This window comes from Jaculus jaculus, chromosome 8, assembly GCF_020740685.1.
Source record: "Jaculus jaculus isolate mJacJac1 chromosome 8, mJacJac1.mat.Y.cur, whole genome shotgun sequence".
NCBI classification, from domain to species: domain Eukaryota; kingdom Metazoa; phylum Chordata; class Mammalia; order Rodentia; family Dipodidae; genus Jaculus; species Jaculus jaculus.
Genome location: NC_059109.1, coordinates 121476474 through 121487260, shown reverse-complemented (window position 1 = coordinate 121487260; position 10787 = coordinate 121476474).

The window sequence follows — 10787 nt, the reverse complement described above, 5'->3', positions numbered from 1 at the left end:
AAGTTGTTCCCAAACATTATATTTTTCTTAGTTTTTCTTGTTTCTTCTTTCTCAATGAAAATGTGTGACTTTTTTCTTTTGTTTTCATTGTCACCATCTTAGCCCCGTTTCTGTTGCTATAACAGGATACTTGAGCCTGGAAAAGTTATAAAGCAATGTGGTTTCTTTGGCTCATAGTCTGGAGGGCATGGCCCTGCCTTCAGCTTCTGGAGAATGCAGCGTGCCTCCCCTCAAAAGAGCGGGCGTGGCGGGAGGAAGCAATCAAGGAGCAGTTGTAATCGCCCACTCTCTCGTGATGAAGGCTCATCTATTCCCAAGAGAGCTGATCCAGTCTCAACAGAAAGACATTAACCCGTGTCAAAGAGCCCATGGCATTGACAAACAGATTTCAACATGAGTCTTGGCAACAAAACCCCACCCAAGCCATAGCAGTCCTAAGGAAGATAGTAGGCGCGTGTTTTATAATCTGCATGTTGGTTTCAGGTAGCTCTTGACAGCCCTGTCATGTTTCTGCAAATTCTACTTTCCCCTGGGAATCGGGTCACACAGCACTGACCTTGACTCCCACCAGGTTCCCCCCTTTCCCCTCCTTCTTTGCGGCCTCAGATGCATCCTACTGTAAGCATGGGCCTTGGGTCCCACACTCAAGCTGCAGCGGGCTGGAGGAAGCCACTCAGAGGCTGTGACCTAACCCTTCCTCCAACTTTCACATCCCCTGTGCCTCCCCCCACACACACCGCCCATCTAAATATCCCTGTATTCCCATCCCAAATCTCAGGAGAAACCCTCACCTCGCAGTCAGCAAAGAAGCAGAAATCATTCTCACTTCCTGCCACCCCCTCATCCCCTCCTCACGCATCTGCAGGCCCACCCCCCACCCCGGTCTCCCAGTGCCGCCTGGACCTCCTCCTGAGCTTCTGTCCCCGGGGCCTGGATCTGCCCCTTGCAAAGCCCTGCCTCCCTCTGGCTGGCTCCCTCCCCTCTGCCTAGAAATAGCTCAGCTCTTGCCTCGCAGAGTCCCCACCCTCTCTGGTCCTGGTTCTTTCCCACCTGCCTCCCTCTGATTTTCTTCCTCTTTCCTCCCCTCCACAGCCAAGAACTCCACTCCTGGCCCCATATCACCCCTCCCTTGATATTCTCTCTCTCTCTCTCTTTTCTCTCTCCCCTTCCCTGTTTTCATCTCCTCACCATCCCTCTTCCAGTCTCTGACCACATCTTTCTGATTTTCCTCATTCATTCCATGTTCTTGGTTTTTACCTCCAATGTCCCCAGCTTTCTCCTTAATCAACCCCATGCCCCACACCCCCGTGGAGACTTCTTTATTCCCCTGCTCTTAATTTTTTGTCAGGGAGTTCATTTCTCTCTGATTTCAGATCAGGGAGCTGGGGAACGTTTTGAATATTCAGCCTGTTTTGTTATGAAACTTGCTTGTATGTGTCTCGATCTTTCAGAGGTTAGAAGCCTCTGAGGGCACTCTTGGGAGGCAGCGAGGCGGGCAGCTCTCCCCGCCGTGGACAGAACCTCTTCTCCTTCCAGGAATCCCGCTGCAGCACCACAGCGAGGAAATCGGTCTCTTGGTTGTTGACAATTTATAGGCAAGTCTCTTCCTGGTTCCAAGAAAGAAGAGTGAGGTTTAGTAGAGAGGGAGGGTGCTTACAAAGGAAATCCAGGGGCTGGAGAGACACTTAGCTTTTATGATGCTTGCCTTTGAAGTCTTTGGACCCAGGGTGGATTCCTCAGGACCCACGTAAGCCAGATGTACAAGGTGATGCACACGTCTGGAGTTTGTTTGGTGCCGCCCTGGGCATCCTTCTCCTCCACAGCATCTCTCTGAAGCCTGGCAGTTCTCCTTCTGCAGTGGCCACCTTGTCTGGATCCCAGAAGCAACAGGACTCATGCAACATCCTCATGACTACAGCATGGTCCATCTAATTCAACCTGGCTTCCCTCCAAGCTTCCACCACTTCTCTCTCTCTGGGTCTCAAAGCCCAGCCTAGGGCCTCTCACAAGTCACCAGGGTCCTCAGTAGTGCTTTACGTCTTGCCAGGCATTTTCTTCTTTTCTTTAACATTTTTATTATTTATTGATTGATTTGTGGGGGAGGCACACCAAATCTTCTAACCACTGCAAATGAACTCCAGATACTTGTGTATCTGGCTTCACATGGGTCCTGGGGGATTGAACCCTGATCCTTTTAGGCTTCGCACTCAAGCGCCTTAACAGCTGAGCCATCTACCCAGACCTCTCCGGGTGTTTTCTGTTTCTCTTCATCCTCTCTGATATGCAGAGGGAGGTGACCTGCAGCAGAATCACCAACACAGTCTCCTAACCAGCCAAGCGGCCAGATACCTTGTCCTCCCAGCGCCTGCCCAGGGACTCCATGGTAGACAGCTGAGACCAGGATGGGCCCTTTCATGAGATCAGAGACTGAGAAGGAAGAAGGGAAGGAAGAAGGCGAGGGAAATGTGTGGAGGTAGGATGCAGCCACAGGAGCAGGAGTGGAATGGCTGGTATACAGCAAGATGTTCTAATCCTAGGACCACCCCCTACCCCAAGCAGGGAAGAGACAAAAGGATAAAGTCCCACCCATGGGAACCTCCTATCTCCTCATTCCCAAAGGAACTGGTGCTGCGAGCCAAGGACAGTGCGGTCAGGAATGTGGGAGACTTTGCTGCAGAGACTCAGCCTGGGGGAGGCCCCCAGGGTCGCAGATAGAGCAGACAGATGGAACCCAGGGAAAAAAAGAGAAGTCTGGGTTGAAGAAGGAAGGGTCAGTATCCCTAGACCCTGGCAGGGAAACTCGTTAAATGGGTGACAAAATATCATCCATCCCTAAGCATGAGACAGAGGCCAGGGCCCTGTGAAGTGGAGGACCCAACTCTGCCCTCAGCCCTGACCCACCTCCAGCCACTTTCTGGAAGCCAGCTGCCCTCCCTCCAAAGTGGTCACCCTGTCTATCTGTGGCAGCTCTACCTAGATCAGCTGGCCTCAGGTACTCTCCTCAAGGCCACAGAGGAATTGAAACAGTCGGTCCACAGGACGGAGATGCAGGAGATGGCGCCACAGCCAGAACTACCAGTCTGGAGAGGAGCTCAACACAGGGGCAGATGAGAGCTGAAGTGTGCCAGGCATAGCCTCCATGGCTTCCCGGGACAGTATACCAAGCACCTCTGTGTACCACTGTTCCGTTTCCCCCACTCCTGAGCCCTGTCCCTCTGACTGCATGGGGCACATTCCCCTCCCAGGACACCTCCGGGCTCTCATTGCCCTCCGCCTCTGCCAGTCTCACTCTGCCTGGAGACCGGCTGGTCTGCGCTTCCCACACCAAAGCCGCTACTCAGCAAATGCCCCTGCGAATTAAGGAGTCACGGTGGAGCAGGTCTGCGATACGGACAGTGTTCGCGTGAAGGTCAGGTTCTGTCTGTCCAAGCATGAGTTTACCATGGCAACAGCTCCCCCTGCCCTCCCCCCCAGGGCAGCTCTGTCTGCTGTGGCCTTTGTGCACCCTCCCATGGCAGGCCCTTGCCTCATCACCAGCGGGTAATCCTATGTGGTTTTTTACTCCAGTGCCTGTGAATAGAAGAGTTAGAAGAGAGCAGACAGGAGCCCTTCCCAGGGCTTTGCACCCCCACTTTGGTGCCTGGGCAGTTCTGCTCCCCCTCCAGCCAGTCCCTATGCCTGTCTTTTTTTTTTTTTCCTATGCCTGTCTTAGACAGATGCCATCTCTCTAGCAGGAGTAGCTCCGGCCCCCAACTGGAACCAGGCCAGCTCAAGGCTCAGCCTGTCTCTGGCTTTGGTAGGAGGGCACTGGGAATGAAGACTTCAGTTCCTCTCCATGCACTTGACCCCTAAGCCTCCCCATCCTAGTTTTTTTTTTTTCTTTCTAAAATTTATTTATTTATTTATTTGAGAGCAACAGACACAGAGAGAAAGACAGATAGAGGGAGAGAGAATGGGCGTGCCAGGGCTTCCAGCCTCTGCAAACGAACTCCAGACGCGTGCGCCCCCTTGTGCATCTGGCTAACGTGGGACCTGGGGAACCGAGCCTCGAACCGGGGTCCTTAGGCTTCACAGGCAAGCGCTTAACCGCTAAGCCATCTCTCCAGCCCCCCATCCTAGTTTTGATGTTTTATCCCCCTTCCTCCTGGAACCTTCCAGAGTCCATTCATTGCCTAGTTCAGTTGTTTCTCCCTCCCTCTCTCTCTCTCTGTCTCCTTCCTCTTCTTCTTCCTCCTTTTCCTCCTTCTCCTCCTCTTCCTTCTTTTTCTTCTCTCTCCTTCCTCTTCTTCCTTCTTTTCCTCCTCCTCCTCCTCCTCCTTCTTCCTCTCTCTCTCTTTTTCTCTCTCTCTCACTGCATCACTGGTCCCTGGACTCCTATATCTGCTCCATGCAGCAGCAGCAGCCTAGAGTGGTTCTTCACTGGAATACTCAAGGCCTCTCTTGTCTGCCCCTGAAGGTCTTATGACCTGAGCCATCCAGCACCCTGCAAGGTTCCCCTAAACATACCAGGATCTCCCCTGCCTGGGCTGTCCCCTAACCTGGTAAGCTATAGCGGAGCCTGTCTTATGAAATATCTCTGACTCTCCCCCAAGCCCAGACGTCCAGCCACGTTGTTTTCTGTGACCTCCCCCCGCCCACCCCAGCACATCAAGTATCTCTCACTCTCTCAGTAGCTCTGCCTCCCTGAATTGGGCCACGTTCTTAAAGCAAAGCCTGAGACAGTGATTTATTGAGGGCTGGGGGCGGCTCTCAGGAGAAAAATATAAGGGATAAATGGAGGGAAATAGAAGAAGACAGGGACACAGAATGGATGCCCGGAAGAGTCTAGACAGGGCCCTATCTAGGGAACTTTGTGGGCATAAAAAGTGCTCCCCTGAGGCTAGAAAGCTGCCTTTTGTGTTGCTGTATCAGCCAGTCATTGGCTGTGAGGTGGGAGGTCCCCAAATTCCCAGGAAAGTGACTGCCATGAGCCAGGAGGGATTGGCAGCATGCGGGGCAGTCGTGGGCAGCAGCGGTATTCCTATCTCCGGCGGAGGGACGGGTGGGCGCACTGGCCAAGTAAGGGGCGTCTGAGTCCGGTGCACACAGCCCTCCTGCAGAGTGCGACATCTGAAGGGCTGAGAAGTGTGTGGATTCCTGGCTCAGTCAACACCAACTGTGCCCAAACCCACAGGTGCACACCACCCTGGGAGAAGGCCCTGCCCACAGCCTGTGGGGAGACAGTCAATGTTCCAGGCACTGGAGACACCCAGGGCAGGAATCTATGCCACTAGCTCGCTGAGCGTCCACTGCTGTGTGCCCCGCCGTGCAGACAGTAGCTTCGGCCAAAGCTCTTACCTAGTCCTCAGAGCATCCATTTTGCGCATGGGAAAACAGAGGCTGAGTGGGGTGAGGGGACTTCAAGGAGGCCAGGCGACTTGCAAGAGAAAGAGCTGAAATTCAAACTCGGAAGTGATGGACTCCCTGGCCTGGTTTCATTCCCTGCCATGGGGACGAGTTGGAACTCACCTCTTTCTGCCCACCACAAGAGTCTGGCGAGCCCTGGGTCATGTCTATGTCCCATTAATAGGACTCACTGCCCTCCAGGGTCACATCTGGCATTTGTAATAGTTGGGAGGCCCACACATGTATTTTGCATATAATTTGCATAATGGATGCGTCTGGTTTGCATGTGTTCACGTTGAGAGCCTGCATCAGTTCCGAACATTGTTGAAGTTACTTCTAAGTCACTCTCACTCCTCGAAGGGGGCATCTGGGCTTTACAGAGTCCAGCTCCCGTGATTCCTGGATGCTCTCCCCGGCCTTGCCTCTGGGCTGCACATTTTTCGACAATGGTCCTGACCAATCCATACTTATTTTTAAAATATTTTATTTTTATTTACTTATTTATTTGACAGAGAAAGAGGGAGAGAGAGTCCAGCCACTGCAAACAAACTCCAGATGCGTGCGCCCCCTTGTGCATCTGGCTAACGTGGGTCCTTTGGCTTTGTAGGCAAATGCCTTAACCACTAAGCCATCCCTCCAGCCCCAACCCATGCTTTTATATAGCTGGAAGGAGTCCCTGCAAGCCCCTGCCCCAGCAACATCTGTGGACTTGACAGTCACCTTCTCCGGTGATACACGTGTAGTTCAAATGTTCACTGGGCTCTGTGCATGCCCAGCTGAGGCTGAGAGCAAGGCTGAACAAAAGACCTTTACTGGGGCTGGAGAGATGGCTTAGTGGTCAAGATGCTCATCTGTGACGTCTAAGGACCCAGGTTCGATTCCCCAGTATCCGTATAAGCCAAATGCACAAGGTGGCACATGTGTCTGGAGGTCCTGGTGTGCTCATTCTCTCACTTCTCTCTCTCAAATAAATAAACAGAATATTTTAAAAAACTCTTTGCTTACAAATAAGATTTTAAAAAGAAATAATAAATAAAATGAAAGTTAAAAAAGAATATTGTTTAAAAGTCCTTTACTGTATGAAACTTCTAACAGTGGTCCCATGTACAGGGAGGCCCGGTGGTGCATGCTCAGAAAGGGGAGCTTGTGAAGGGGCAGAGGGCAGGGGTGAAGGCCTGGATGGGTTTGGGAGCCCCGCTTAGTGCAGGTGCCTCCACAGTTGGCTGGGGGAGCGCAGCAGACCTCTTTTAGCAGCAGGAACACAGAAGTCTTCTTCCAGAAAGCTGGCACACCCTGAGCTTTCTATTTCTGTCCCCCGTACAAGAGCCATAGCCCATCGACTTTGTGTGGCTTTTGATGATCTTACGTGATGAACCCTGGATAAACAAGAAGACACGTGCCCTGAGGGAGGCAGGAGGAGCCCAGAAAGATGAGAGGGACCTCATGTCTAAGGAGGGTGTGGAGGCATGAAAGGGGGTCCACAGGCCCAGGGGAGGTCAAGCAGTAGGCCCTGGCTTACTCATCACCAGGTGAGCCTACCTGTCTGTATCTTCCCAGGATCCATTCTTTTTCCCTCTGTCCCAGGAGGTAAACAAAGGAAGAGGGGTTCCAATGTTCAGCGGAAGTCCTCACTCATACCACCCACTTCTGCCACCTGGCTACTGAAGGATGCTAAGTGCAAGAGTTCTCTCTCGAATCTATTGGGGATAATGGTGTCATTTAAAAATAGTTTATTTATTTGTTTTTTTATGATAGAGGGAGATAGGGAGGAAGAGGGAGAAAGAGAGAGACAGAGAGAGAGAGAGAGAGAATGGGCACACCAAGGACAACAGCCACTGCAAACAAACTGCAGATGCATGTGCCACTTTGTGCATCTGGCTTATGTGGGTCCTGGGGAGATCAAACCTGGGTCCTCAGGCTTTGCAGGTAAGTGCCTTAACCGCTAAGCCATCTCTCCAGCCCAATGGTGTCATTTTGATAGCATCCTTGAGTATGTCTATTGCCAGGGCCATGAAGGTAGTGTGTGTGTGTGTGTGTGTGTGTGTGTGTGTGTGTAGCACGCTGTGTGTGTCTGGCTGTAGCTATTCATGTCATGTGAATAGAAACCCCGCTCCTGTGTGTGGTGCCACAGCTGTCTCCATCCAGGTGGAGACACTCTGTCTGCGTCAGGGACAAGACTGTCTGCCTCCCTCTCCGGCCTCTGGCCTCCCTAGGTTTCCTGTCTGGCAGATGCAAAGTGGCCTCCTCATCCATGGGAAGACCCCAGCCCCTGTCTGTCTGCTTTACGCCAAGCCCTTGAGCATCTCCCTGTGCCTATGTCCTCCTCCACTGGGATGGGGCCCAGGCTCAGGCTCCCCGAACTGTTCCAATTAAAAAAGGAGCCTGGTTTTGATGTCAGCCACCTGGGAGCGGGAAGTGAGGTCCGATTGTCCTTCCCGCCCCCACCCCCTGTTACATGGCAGTTCCCAAGTTCAAACCGGGTCCAGCCTCCTTCCTGTGAGTTGTGGGCCCCACATCTGGGGCTGGGGAAGGGAGTGAAAGGAAGGGGTGGGGCCTCTTGGAAAAAGATCACAGCTTCTGGGGTGGGGGACTTTCCTCTCAGAGCCAGCGGTTGGTGCTGCCAAGCAGGCAGGATCCAGCCTAGGGTGCGGAGCTGAGCTCCGTTCATTTGCCCCTCAGACGCATCTCACTTTCAGCAAAAGTTATTGATGACGAGATCGCCAGCACGTTATGAGTATGAAGTATTTGCCGCCAGCAAAATGGCTAACGGCCCTATTGAAGGTTAGAGAACTGAAGAGAACATTCAGAACATTTGTAGGTTAAGCTGCCTAACCCACTCAAGCTGACTCAAGTGGTGGTGGGTTATGAGAAGCGGAAAGGGGATGTCGTGGCTTGCCACCAAATGGATACACACCGTGTTTCAGAGGACTGCCCTTGGCTCTGGCCCACTCTCCCGGACAACTGTTCTCATGCTATGGCTACAGCATGCCCAGGTGTGATCTTTTCCTACTCCCATAAGTGCCCCGCAGCGGACTGAATCGAGCCCCCTCTCCCTGAAATGCATGTCTACAAGAACCTCAGAATGTGACCTTATTTGGAATAGGGTCCTTACCCAAGATGAGGCTATTTTGAGTCCCAAAATTCAATTACTGTCCTTACGAGGAGAAGAGGACACAGAGAAAAGGGTCACATGCAGACCAAAGCAGATATTAGCGTGATGCAGCCCCAAGCCAAAGATTGCCAAGACTGCTGGAGCCTCAAACAGCTGGAAGACAGAAGGAAGGATTCTTCCCTAGAGCCTTCAAAGGGATAACGGTCCAGCCAAAACGTTGGTTCTAGACCTTAAGCCTTCAGAAATATGGGAAATACCTTGCTGCTATTTATTTATTTTGTTTGTTTGGTGTTTTTGTTTGTTTGTTTGTTTTTTCGAAGTAGGGTTTCGCTTTAGCCCGGGCTGACCTGGAATTCCCTATGTAGTCTTCAGGGTGGCCTCGAACTCACAGCAACCCTACCTCTGCCTCCCACGTGCTGGGATTAAAGGTCTGCGCCTACACACCTGGCTCATTGCTGTTGTTTCTAAACCTCTGAGTTGGTGGTGATTTGTGACAGAAGCCCTTGGAAACCAGCAATCTGTGTTCTACTGTCCCAGAACTCAGGACAAGGACAGTCAGCCTGGCTTGGGCCAAGCGGCTGCCCAGCGGGATTCACAAGCCATAATGGCTGGGAGATGGGCAGGGGCAGAGACACGGGTTCCGAGCTGCTCTTCCCAGCGTCCTTGATGCCATCACCTTCCCCAAACCTGTTTATTCCCTCCTCAAAGTCAGCTTAGAAAGATTATCCAGGCCAACGGAAAGTCCTGTGCTTTCTACCTTCTACACTCAGGTCAGCCACTCAGGTGTAGATGTGGGTGGCTGCGGTTATCTGTGTGGGTGAAAAAAAAAAAAAGTCAGAAAGAAGTGTTCCTGCATTGGACGACAGAATCGGTATCGACAAGGTTTGAAGTTTAGGAAGTTAACGGGATGATGTCCAGCAAGAATGGTCATAGGGTTGGGGTTTAGCTCAGTGGAAGAGGATGGGCACTTGCCTAGCAAGTACAAGCCAGTTCTGTCCTCAGCACCAGAAAAAGAAAATCACAGAAAGATTCCCCTCACCCCAAAAAAATCTAAGAATGCATATAAAAGGTTGGAAAGATGGTTCAGTGGTTAAAGGCACTTGCTTACAAGCCTAACAACTGGGGTTCGATTCCCCAGTACCCATGTAAAGCCAGATGCATAAAGTGGTGCATGCATCCGGAGTTTGTTTGCAGTGGCAGGAGGTCCTGGCACACCCAAATGCCCCCTCTCTCTCTGTCTCCCTGTCTCTGACTCAAATAAATAAATAAAATGATTTTAAAGACCAACTTGGGTTCTAGGTTAGTTTTACAAGTGAGATATGGAGGAATCTGACTTAATGTAACTTCTTACAAGAGACCTAAAGACTCTTTTCTTCTTCTTCTTTTTTAAAATATATTTTATTTATTTATTTGAGAGAAAGAGATAGAGACAGAGAGAGAGAATGGGCACACCAGGACTGCCAGCCACTGCAAACAAACATCAGATGCATACACCCTCTTGTGCATCTGGCTTACATGGGTCCTGGATCCTTTGGCTTTGCAGGCAAATGCCTTAACTGCCAAACTATCTCTCCAGCCCCAAGATTCTTTTTTTGATAGGAGGTTATAATGAATCAGACCTGTGGTGTGACAGCTGATCAAAAGCTTTTGTTACACACATACACACACACACACACACACACACACACACACGGCACATTCTTTTTTAAAAAAAAAATATTTATTTGAGAGCAACCGAGAGAGAGAGAGAGAGAGAGACACAGATAGATAGAGAGAGAGAGAATGGGTGCTCCAGGGCTTCCAGCCACTGCCAAAGAACTCCAGATGCATGCACCACCTTGTGCATCTGGCTTACGTGTGTCCTGGGGAATTGAGCCTTGAACCAGGGTCCTTAGGCTTCACAGGCAAGCGCTTAACCGCTAATCTATCTCTCCAGCCCACAGCACATTCTTGACTACGTTGAAGAGATGATAGGTTCTTGGTATCCACTGCAGCCCATGCCTAAGAGAGACAGACAATACTGACCTACCAGTGACCCAGAGGGACAGCCTGGCCACACTACTGGGTTGCAGAGGTTGGTAAGGGAATACTGGAGCAGTTATCAGATCTCCTGGACACCCCTCAACAGTGGACAGTCTGAGCCCTTATTCCTAGAAGGTGTCTGAGAAAGCAATGTTGGTGTGTCCCCAAACACACTATAGATCATTTGGGCTCCAGGGCCCGGACATCGGTACCCAGATACACATGAATTTTAAGACCTGGGTATCCTGCTATCGAGTGGGTCTTGGAA